Raw genomic sequence first — 12,369 nt, 5'->3', positions numbered from 1 at the left:
CTCTGTATAGCCCTGGCTGTCTTGGAACTCACTCTGTAGACCAGGCTGGCCTCAAACTCAGAAATCCGTCTGTCTGCCTCTGCCTCCCAAGTGCTGGGATTAAAGTCGTGCGCCACCACTGCCCGGCTGTCTTCACCTTCTTAATACCTAATCAGATCACCGAAATGGGGCCTAGGGAAGGCTCCACCGAGGTGAGCCTGCCTCACTGATTGCTGGGAAGGCTCCACCGACGACGTGAGCCACACTGATTGCCAAGGTCAGTGCATTTCCATGCCAGACCAAGGAGGTAACACTTGACCTCTGTGATGTTTACTTTTTAGTTTCTGTGTTTTGTTTTGACACATTGTTTTAGATGATGTATTTACTGGTTTCTAGAGGGGACTTGAGAGCCTTCCCAGCCGAGTGTCTACAACACTAAAAGCATCAAAGGGAGCTGATCACTGAGATGTCTAGACTTGGACGGTCACGTGACTTGCAGTAGCCCAGGAAGAACTGGAGAGAATACAGATCCCGAGTGGGCCTTGATGGCCCCAGGCGTGGGTGGTTACCCTTGAAGCCAAGGAAACCAGCCTGCTTGGGGGACACTGGAGCCTGGGACAGGGGTCTTCATGCCTCTCTCTCTGCTTTTCTCTGACATAGAGCATCCTTCCCCTTTTCCAGACTCCTCTCCCTGCTTGTCTGCTTCTGTTTCTGTCCCATGGAGCTCTGGGCACCCTGAGCTTCTACTCGCCGGTTATTCTTACACGGACACATTAAAGAAAAGGACGGGTAGCTTGGAACTCCAGCACTGTAGCTAAACACTGCTTCCTTAGCTGGGTTCGGCTGCTCACTGTGTAAAACCATGAGTGCCGCTAAGACAGATCACTCTGTGTATTCTATTAAGACAGTGTTTTCTACAAGGTTTACGTAGGAAATTAAAAGCTGTTTCTACCTTAGCCTACGTGTGTAGTTTGGAGTCAACTGACTTTTATTAAAGTGGTATTGCACGGACAAGCAGCTGTCTCTGGCATGGCTTCTGTGATGGCTTACAAAAGATCATCCCAGCTGGAGTTGTTGATTGTTGATGTTCCTGGACCCTCACTGAGTACCTAGCCCCCGTCTCCAGCCAGCTGTGTGCAGTTCTGCCCTAATTGCACTTGGCCTCAAGGTCTTAGCAGGGAGCTAGAGTTTAACGGTGGAGGGAGGTTAGGAGAGGAACCTTCGTCTGTTAAGCTCTTGGGAAGCCATCATTTGTACTGGGTAAAGACTTTCCAGTTTGGTTGCCTGTCAGTAACCCCCTCAGCCACATTCTATTAGGAAGCCCTGGGGTTCTCCAGGGTGAACTTTAGTGAAATCAAATATGGTTTGTCATTGGGACGCTATGAAGAGGGTAGACATTGCTTAGTCCTTTCATGGGGGGTGGGGGAAATATTCTCACAATACCTGGTAAGCTCATTACTGTTATTATGTCTCATGGTAAAAAAATAATAATTAAAACTAAACCAAAAGGCTTACGCAAGTTATGAAGGTCCGAGTCAATGAAGGGGGTAAAAGGTGAGGCTTAGAGTTGATGTACTTGATATCAGATTTTCTAAGGTCAAAGTTCAACATATCGCTGTCAAAGCTTTGCTTACATCAGTGGAGTTTAAAAGGCTTCAGTTTCTGTTTAAGTTTGTCTGAATATCACACAGCAGGTAGAAGTACCAGACTGGGCAGCTGACTCTGGATGTTCAAAGTCCACGCGTGGAGGCTCATGCTGTGGTCAGAAGGACGAAAGGGCGACGGTTTCCCCTTCTTGTCCTCCAAGTTCAACTGGACCCCAGGGAGTCAGGGGACGTCCCGACTTTCCTGTAACGGTTGGGAGTCACCTGTTCTGCTCAAGGAGGCCATAGAGGCCCTACCTGATGGACTGTCACCAGTGTCAGCCTAGTGGGAAAATGTCCTCAATGCTTTCCAGTAAAGCCTGAGGAGCCAAGCAAGGCTTTTGACTTACTCTCACATAAAAGAAACAACTGAAAAAAAAAGGATACGGGAGTCAGAGGTCCCTCTCAAACCCAGGTGACCCTTGAGGACCAGAGACTCAACTGGCCTTGACAGTTAAAAGAGAAAGGGTTAATATTGGCCACCAGCACACTTTTAACTTCCCAGCAGGAAAATACAAGCAGAGACTGTCCAGGGGTCACTCCCCAGACGTTAGGCTCAACTCCATCCAGGTCACTGTTTAGATAACTACTACTCAGTAAAGACTGTCATCTTGATAAGAAAAATGCTGCCCCAATTGAAGAGCTCAGACCTTGGCTCACTTCGGCACACGACTGCTGCCCAGACAGACGGATCCACTATTGCTCTCATCTTAACCTAAAACACAACGATAGCTCTTCTCTCTATCCAGAAGCTATAGGGGAGGGATCTCCCACTGATCCCAGCCACTCCAACAGCTAGCAAAGGGCCTGCAAGCAGATGCTGAGTTCATCACTCTGGAGACCAGCTTTAGAGGCCAGAGACAAACAAGGAGTGGCAGTAAATGGAGCTCTTGTGAGCCCATCAAGAGATCCTAAAGGACTTTGATTTTGACTCCCGGCTCCCCACCCAGGCCTTGCCATGCCATGCTAACCCTCTTGCCTCCACTTCTCCAGTCAAGGGACTCTTTCTTTTCTGGAACCTCCCCTTCTCCTCTGTGCTGATTGATCGGTTGAGTCAGATTGTAGCATTCTGGCCCCATTAATAAGATGAGATGTAACCACCCCCTTCATTAGGAGAGCAGGTGCCATTTTGCTAAGTGTGTGACCTAACCTAGTTTCGGGTTGTGTCTCAATCATTTTGTAAGAAGATATCGCCTTGCCAAACTACTTTTACCTCCATCCTGCCTTGTGTGACAGACACCTGGATTGTTCTTTTCCTAACATGGGGTTCCCGGCTTGTTCTCTTATACTGCCAGAGACGGAGCCCTGTTCCTTGTGTGCACGCTAAGCAAACGCTCCAACAGGCTCCATCCCCAGCCCTGCAACTGGAGGCTTGTAATAGGCAAATTACATGGTACATAAATTGTGCCTCAACAAAGCAATTAAAATGTCACCATAACAAACCACAGGGATAGCCTTTCAGCTCGCTGGGTTGACGAATACCCATAGACCCTGTTCTAAGGAGCTTTGGGTGAAACCAGATGAAAAGGCCCACCTCTCTACACTGGCCAGATGGTGTCTGTACCTGTCAGCCCAGCACTTCATAGGTAGAAGCAGGAGGATCCAACTGGAGGCTAGCATGGCTACATGGCAAAACCCTGTCTTGAGCACAGAGGGAGCTGTGGAGATGGCCCAGTTGCTAAAGTGCTCACTGTGCAAACACGAGGACCACAGTATGATCCCCAGAACCCAAGTAAAATGCTGGGTGGCTCATCTATGATCTTGGCACTGGAGTATGTGCCATGGTCAAGGCTGGGTGTGGTGGTGGGGAGTAAGGAGTTGGAGATAGGCGGGTCCTGGAGGCTCACTGGCCAGCTAAGTTCTTGGTTCCATGAAAGACTATATCTCAAAAAACTAAGATGAAGAGCTATTAAGGGAGATCCTTGACATGGACTTGTGCACACACAAAGAAGGTGGGAGTGTTTGCTCTTGTCTCTAATCCCACCCAGCACTTGGGAGGCTGAGACAGGGGCATTGCTTTGATTTAGAAGACAACCTCGACTATAGAGAACCTATCTCAAAAGCAAAACAAAACAAAACCCCCAAAAACAAAAGAACCCCCACCTTCCACAGGGCAGACAGGAAGCAAGATAAACTAGCATGCTGACAGTTGTGTTCAGAGAAAGGAAACGGGGAAGGGTGGAGTTTTGTGTTTGCTTTTTCATTTGAGATAGTCTCAAGTATCCCAGGCTGGCCTTAAGCTAGATACATAGCTGAGGCTGGCCTTGATTGAACTCCTAATTCTCCTCCCTCTGCTTCCCGAGTGCTGATACTGCAGGCGTGAGCCACTAAGACTCTGGAGCAGTTTTAAGCAGGGGCATCTGGGGACTGAAAGATGCGTGTGGGGCTCTCTGGAGAAGAATGCCAGGCAAACGGATAAGCAGAAAGAAAGGTCCTGAGGCAGACTCACGCAGGGGACAGAAAGAAGCCTGTGAGGCTGGAGGGAAGAGAGAACACAGGGGTAATGGGACAGACCTGTGGGACCACAAAGACGACTCTGACTTGACACTGGCCAAAGAGAACAATTAGGCGGAGCTAAGGGGGAGGAGCCAGCCAACTGCGCAGGTTCCTGGGCACAGAATGGGGCTGGACCAGGTGGAAGAGATGGCGAGCAGGTAGAGTGTAGGCAGATTTTGAAATTGAAACCTCAAAGTTTACTGGTATGATGTAGAGGAACATGAACCCCAAGCACTTAAACGTGAGCTGCTGGGTCAACTAAGGCTCGGAGAAAGAGAAGGTGTCCCCGTGCTGCGGTGGGCGATGGCCATGTCCCAGAGAGGCTGCTCAGACGGCCGTCTTCTCCACTCTCCATTTTCCAACCTCTCTGTCCACAACGGCTCCTCTGGGACCCAGTCCAGGAGCTTCTAGTTCTTTTGTCCTGAACTCAAAGGGCACACGCTTCCCCCTCAGCCACCCAGCCACCGCCAGCCAAGCCTTATGTGGAAATGTTTGGATGGCAAAGCAGCAAGGAGGCGTGGCATCTCCCAAGCCGGTGTGGACTAGCTGCAGCCTGGCTCCAGCAGCTCAGCTCTCCACTACTCTCCCTCCTGCTTCCTCTCTACCTTAGATCCTTGGAATTCAGGCCCCTCCTTCTTCTCTGCTCTCCCAATGCTCCAACAGTTTGCTCTCTACTGACCACACAGGGACGGGTCCCAAAGTCCTAAACAGTTTTGGCTTGAGTGTGTGTGGTTAGCATCACGGGGACGTGGCGCCCTCCCCGGCTCTCATCCTTGTGCCTTTAGGCTTTGTTTTCTTTCCCATCTTAAGCATCCTTCATCCTCTTCTTCCTCCAGAAAAGGATCCTACATTCTCATACCTTTTCCTGAGCACAGCCCTGAGCATACTATAGAAACAGAAAGGAAAGAAAAGAGGAGAGAGAAAGAGAGAAAGAGAGAGAGAGAAAGAAAGAAAGAAAGAAAGAAAGAAAGAAAGAAAGAAAGAGAGAGAGAGAAAGAGAGAAACCTACAAGATAAGTTTTGTTAGGACCTTGCTGAAAAAAGAATCCCAGCACTTGGGAGGCAGAGGCAGAGGCAGGCGAATTTCTGAGTTTGTGGCCAGCCTGGTCTACAGAGTGACTTCCAGGACAGCCAGGGCTACACAGAGAAACCCTGTCTCAAAAAAAAAAAAAAAAAAAAAAAAAAATCTTGCTGGGCATGGTGGTGCATGGCTTTAATCCTAGTACTAGGGAGGCAGGTGGATCTCTGAGTTTGAGGTCAGCCTGTTCTTCAAAATGAGTTCTAGGACAGCCAGGGCTACTCAGACTCATACAAAAAAATTATTTTATTTTTTATAAATACTTTACCAGGCCAGGATAAACCAGCTGTGTTTGGTCCTGAAACCTAAAAAAGCAAGTGTTCCCATTTTACAAATTGGAAGACTGAATCACACAGAGAGAGCATAGCTTGCCAGGGCCACACAGCTACAGCAGAAGAGGACCAAGCTGAGCTATGCTGCCCCATCACCTGAATGGAAGACAGCTGAGGCTTCCAGAGCCTCCAGGTGGAGGAGAGACAGGAAATGAGTGATTAAGAAGTCCCAGCAAAGAGGCTAAAGGGAAGCATGGCTCAGTTGTTAATACTGGCTGCTCTTCCAGAGGCCCTTGGTCTGTTTCCAGAATCTGCCTGGTGACTCGTAATCATCTGTAACTCCAGTCCTAGGGGATCTGATGCCCTCTTCTAGCCTCCAAAGGAACGTGCATACATGTGGGATATAGGCATGCATGTGCATACATGTGGTAGACAGGTATGCATGTGCATACATGTGGTAGACAGGCATGCATGTGCATACACGTGGTAGACAGGCATGCATGTGCATACATGTGGTAGACAGGCATGCATGTGCATACATGTGGTAGACAGGCATGCACTCAGGCACATCCATACACATAAAATAAAACAATATTTTTTTAAAGGGAAAAGAAGGAGATCAGTAGCCACTCGCACAAGCGGAGCCGCATGGCAACACTGAGGACTTTGCCCAGAGTCACTGCTGCACTGGGTGAGAGGCTCTGCATGTAATGCATTTGCCACGCAAGCACGGGCACCCAAGTTCAGTCTCCAGAGCATATGTAAAAAGCTATGCCCATAGCAGCAATGCTGGGGAGGTGCAGATCCTGGAGCCCTCCAGCCAACCAGCCTACCAGATCTCAAGTCTCAAGTTCCATGAGAAACCCTGCCTCAAAAATATAATGTGGGCAGACATGCTATTACACACCTATAATCCCAGCACTCAGAAGGCAGAGGCAGGTGAATGTCTATGAGTTCAAGCCTGGTCTACACAATGAGACTCTGCTTCAAAAATTAATTATTTGGGGAGTCTCTGCTCCCTCTGGAGAGTAACAAACTGAGGGAGGCAGAGAGGCAGTTCAGCTCGTCATGACCGAGTAGCAGTGTTGGTTCAAACTTTGGGAGGCTGACCCCAACCAGTTTATTTTAGACATATTTAAACACAGTACATGTGACAGTTTCTATAAAGATGGGGTCTATTGATTAACAACGTAATAATTTCCATAAAGATAGGTTCTCATTGATTGACAAGTTCATGATAATGGTCTGGGGAAGGATCCAGTGTAGCCACAGATAGTACAGAGATCACCAGACTATTAGCCACATCCTCTCCCAGGCTTCTGGGCAGAAAACAGGTTATATGTCTCTCCCTTTGCAGATACAACTCTGTCTGTTTATTATCTTTGGTTCCCTAGTACTTATCTGTTAGCATTTATCTGAGACCCCTCTGTCTTTGTTAGGGTTTTTACTGCTATGAAGAGACACCATGACCAGGGCAACTCTTATAAAGACAAAATTTAATTGGGGCTGGCTTGCCGGTTGAGAGGTTCAGTCCATTATTGTCAAGGCCAGAGCATGGCGGCATCCAGGCAGTCATGGTGCCGAGTCCAGGCAGGAGTTGCTAAGAGTTCCACATCTTCATCTGAAGGCTTCTAGGAGAAGATTGGCTTCCAGGCAGCTAGGACGAGGGTCTTAAAGCCCACATCCACTGTGACACACCTACTCCAACAAGGCCACACCTCCTAATAGCGCCCCTCCCTGAGTCAAGCATATACAAACCACCACATCCTCTGTGCCTTTTACAATTAGCTAATTAAAAAAAATACAGACCAAGGACAGTGGCACATGCCTGTAGTCACAGCACTTGGGAGGCAAACACAGGGGATTCTCTGTGATCCTGGTCTACATAGTGACAGCCAGGACAGCCAGGACATAGGACATAAAAAGACCTTGTCTCAAAAAAAAAAAAAAAGTGTGGACTGTGATTGAGAAAGACACCTCTGGCCATCACACGTGTACATACATACACGTGTACACACACACACAGAGAGAGAGAGAGAGAGAAAGAGAGAGGGAGAACTCAATGACATACCTATCCTTACAATGTATGTTGGGGTTGAAATAGGAAATAACGTGGCGCCCTCCTAAAGGAGGCCCAGACTGAACTTTATCCTTTGCTAACACCCGCACCACAGACTAGCCTGAGACTCTGAATGCATGATATCTGGGAACAGAGCTCCAGATGGAGAAAAAGGCCTTGAGGTACAACAGAAAGCCAAGGTCACGTAAATCAGCCGGGGTAAGGAGAGGAGGGAGACTGGCTATCTAAATTCACATTAGAGGCCTTTCTGTCACCTGTGGACCCGCTGAGGGCACCCTGCCCCCAACACTTGAGGCCTAAAGAACTGGGTTGCTGACTGAGTTGCACACCAGGAATGGGAAATGGAGGACGATGGCAGAGGCTGACTGGCTCCTGCCTTCCCTAGGGTAGCTTAGATGTCTCTGTCCTCTTGGGCTTTTGTATTAAAGGTTTGGTCCTTGGCAAGTGGGCACTGAAATGGTAGGAACTTTAACACATGCAACTTGGTGGCAGTGGCGGTGGGAGACAGTGCAGGCTCGTGGACCAGAGTTCGATACCAATCCCCAGCACCAAATGACAAACTGGATATCCGGGGGCCGAAGAGGCTAAGTGCTATTGCTCATGCAGAGGATCTGGGTTCTGTTCCCAGCACAAAGCAGCTCACAACCAGCCTTACCACTGGTGTCGGGGAATTCAATGCCCTCTTCTGACTTCTGAGAGCACCAGGCATGCATATAGTGTACAAACATACATGCAAGCAAAACGCCCATAAACATAAATAAATCTTTACAAAGGGAGGTTCAGCATCTGGAAACATGGCTCAGTGGTTAAGAGCTGTGTGCTCTTCCAGAGGACTATGCTCTGCATGGCTTCAGGGAATGATCTACCTGGGGCACTGAGGGAACAAAGAAAGGACACACACACACACTCGCACACGCACACGCACATACACAGACCCATGCCCAGAAAAGCTGGATTTGTGTGGGCTGTGCTTGCTCTGAGAGAGAACACCAATCGCTACAACACTGTCCAGAAACTCAGCACATTTGCCCTGCATATCTGCATTGAGGAGGCAGTTCATGCTGTACAGCTAATCTCAGTAGGAGGTCTCCAAAGAGGAGCAGCCCAGACTGCAGTGAGAGGAGGAAGCTTGTGGTTGACAGTGTTTATACACCCTGGTGAATCGTTCATAAACACTAAACTTGGACCAGAGGGACTTTGCCAATCCTTTGAGGCACCGGGGTCCTAAATGTGGTCACACCCATATCAACAATACATATTCACTCACAATTTAATCTGCTGCTTGCACATTGTCTCAGGCTTCCTCCGCTCCTCCACAGTTCCCAGCACCCATATCTGTTGGCACAAAACTGACTGTAACTCCAGCTCCAGGGGAGCAAATGCCCTCTGTCCTCTTGGGGTACCTGTACTCATGTGCGCACACACACAAACACACACACACACAAACACACACACACAATTTAAAATAATAAAAATAAATCTACAAAATATAAATTAAAAATCTGGCCATGGGGGAGGAGGCTCATGTTTATAATTGTAGCTCTGGCAAGCCGGAGACAAGAGGATTCCTGGGGCTCACTGGGCAGCCAATCTGGCCTGCTTGTTGAACTCCAGACCAATGAGATATCTGTCTCAAACCACCAGGAGGACATCTCCTGAGAAATGACAGGCAGTCAAGATTAGACTGACCTCTCACCTGCACATGTGCAAACATGTATGTACATTCACAAGTACGCCCACATGAATACATATACACACACATCAAGAGAGGGGGGAGGTGATTTAGTGCTGACTCCTCAGGAAGCCTGCTGGAAGGAGCTGCAGGTCCCAGTCTCCCTCCGGCATCCTGTGTTGTGGTCTCCCGTCTCAGCACACATTTCCAGTACCGTGATACCATCAACGACAGAGTTCTCACCACACGCGACCCAAATCTAACACTGTGCTTTGGTCTCGAACTCTGAGAACTGCAAGCTAAATACCTTTCTCCCTCCAGTTTTTCTAGACAGGGCCAAACCAAGTTGGTTAGGCTGACTTTCCAAGGAGCATCAGGCATCTGCTTCCCTCCGCCGCACAGCGCTGGGATTACAAGGGAAGTGTTCCGCATCCTTGACCTGTGGCTGTGGGGTTGGACTCAGGCACTTGCACCGACCAGGCACCAGCAGAGCATCACCCGGCCTTCAGTTTGACTCTGACAACAGAATGGGACCCTGGCAGAACGCTCCTGAGATTGAGACTGGGCTGCAAAAGGCTGACACTTCTCTCCCTCCCTCTCTGTCTCTCGCTCTCACACACACACATACACACAAGAAAGAGTGAGAGCCTAAAAATTAAAATTAGAAAAAATAATTAAAAATAAAAATAATAAAAACAGCGGAGTGGTAGTGTGGTGGTGCATGCCTTTAATCCCAGCACTTGGGAGGCAGAGGCAGGAAGATCTCTGTGAGTTCAAGGCCAGCCTGGTCTACAGAGTGAGTTCCAGGACAGAGAAATCCTGTCTCAAAAAAAATAAATAAATAAAATAAAATAAAATAAATGAGGTTGAAGATGGCTCCTGCAGAGGACTAGAATTCTGTTCCCTGCACCATGTCCAGCAGCAATTAAGCCACCTGTAAAGCCAAAGCCTCTTCTAGCCTCCAAGGGTACCCACACTCACACACACGAATGTCCCACCTGACACGCATGGAATTAGAAAGAAAATGAATGTTTAAAATAGTATTTATTGGAGCTAGAGATGGCTCAGTGGTTAAGAGCACTGACTGCTCTTCCAGAGGACCTGAGTTCAAATCCCAGCAACCACATGGTGGCTCACAAGCATCTGTAATGGGATCTGACGCCCTCTTCTGGTGTGTCTGAAGATAGCTACAGTGTACTTACATATAACAATAAATAAACCTTAAAAAAATAAATAAATCTTTAAAAAAAGAGGCAGACTGAATTAAAAAAAATAGTATTGATTATTGCCAGAAAGGGCAGCACATGCCTTTAATCCCAGCACTCAGGAGGCAGAGGCAGGTGGATCTCTGAGCTCAAGGCTAGCCTGGTCTATGTAGTGAGTTCCAATTATCCAGGGATGCATAGTAAGACCCAGTCTCCAGCAAAATAAACAACAAAAGATTGTACATTTGTAATTTTGTATGTTGGTGTTTTGCCTGTGTGGACGTCTGCGTGCCTGTGTGGATGTCTGCGTGCCTGTGTGGACGTCTGTGTGCCGTGTGCACGCAGTGCTTGTGGAGTCGAAGAGAGGGTGGTAGATCTCACAGGAGCTAGAGTGAAGAATGATTGTGAGCTGCCATGTGGACGCCGGGACATGAACCCTGATCCTCTAGCTAGTGCTCCTAACCACTGAGCAATCTCTCCAGTCCCCAAATAAACTTTTCTAGAAAGAGACACCAGCTGCTGTATCAGTCTGTGGTTTGATGATGTCGCCTTCATATTCAGAGTTTATTCTCTTTTTCCCATGGTAGGGATGGAACATGAGGCCTGGAATATACTAGAAGGTGATCTATCACTGGGTCACACCCCCAACCCCTCACTGAGGGATTCTAGGTGGAGGCTCAACCTCTGAGCAATATCCCACCCTTCCTACTATGATCCGATCTTGATTATTGGTAAGAACAGAACTCAGCAGGTCCTACAGTCTAATTGTACAGGCAGAGCAGGTCTTTGTAAGAGAAGGTCTGCCAGGACTTTGCCACCCAGTGGTGGCTCCCTTGACCTTGGACCAGAACCAGACCCTTATAAGGTTTTTCCCAAATGAGCCTGATGGTCTGAGTTCAGTTCCTGTACCTGTGTGCTGAAGTGGGAGAGCCATTCCTGGATTGCTATCTGAGTTTGGGTTTCCATTGCTGTGAAGAGACACCATGACCAAAGCAACTCTTATAAAAGAAAACATTTCGTTGAGGCTGGCTTACAGTTCAGGGGTCCAGTCCATTGTCGTGGCAGGAAGCATGGCGGCACACAGACAGGAAGCATGGCGGCACACAGACATGGTGCTTGAGGAGGAACTGAGACTTCTACATCTAGAACTCAGGGCAGCCAGGAGGAGACTCTCTTCTGAACTGGGCGGAGCTTTAGCATAAGACCTCAAAGCCCACCCCTCCCTACTGTGATGCACTTCCTCCGACAAAGCCACACCTCCTAACACTGCCACTTCCCATGAACCGTGCATATTCAAACCACCACAGTCGCTCTACCTTACCCATACCCCCCAACAATGAATAAAATATAATTGTTTTAAATGTCCTGAAGGCATTCAGTCTTCATTATTGCTTTTTCCCTTGTGGGATCAAGGGGGAAAACTCTTGGTATTGTTCCACAGGCACTGTCCACCTTTCCCTTTTTACTTTTTTTTTTAAGGTTATTTATTTATTGGGGATGACAGATCATACCTTTAATCTCAGCACTTGTACATTGGTGGCAAGCAGATCTCTGAGTTGTAGGTCAGCCAGGCCTACACAGTCAGAGACTGTCTCCAAAATATGTTGAGTGCCTGCATGCATGCCTGTGACCACGTGTGTGCCTTGTATACATGAAGACCACAAAAGGGTGTTGGGTGCACTAGAACTGGACAGGTATGAGATGTCACGCAAGTGCTGGGACTGGATCCAGGCCCTGTGCAAGAACAGCCAGTGCTGGGGACCACTAAGCCACCTTCCCAGCTCCATCTTGTTCTTTGAGAAGGGACCTGAAGTTTGGCAGTGGGATAAGCAGGCCATCCAGAGAACCCCAGGTTCTTGGTTTTCTGTCCCTGCAGCAAGGGGCAGTAGCTGCTCTGACCCGAGTGCCCAGAGTGGGGGCCGGGGGTGGGTGGGAGGGGCTTTCT

At 48.4% G+C, this 12,369-nt stretch overlaps 1 long non-coding RNA gene across 1 annotated transcript in view; it reads right to left on the bottom strand.

The window, feature by feature from the left end:
* Positions 1-11,584, bottom strand: part of LOC116104517 — a 22,542-nt gene extending 10,958 nt beyond the window's left edge. Inside the window, exon 1 of the long non-coding RNA XR_004123938.1 lies at positions 11,459-11,584. This is a non-coding gene — a long non-coding RNA (uncharacterized LOC116104517). The remainder of the gene's footprint in view (positions 1-11,458) is intronic.
* Between the last annotated feature and the right edge of the window lie 785 nt (positions 11,585-12,369).

This window comes from Mastomys coucha, unplaced genomic scaffold (assembly GCF_008632895.1).
Source record: "Mastomys coucha isolate ucsf_1 unplaced genomic scaffold, UCSF_Mcou_1 pScaffold22, whole genome shotgun sequence".
NCBI lineage: Eukaryota > Metazoa > Chordata > Mammalia > Rodentia > Muridae > Mastomys > Mastomys coucha.
This window is presented reverse-complemented; position numbering and strand designations above follow the sequence as displayed.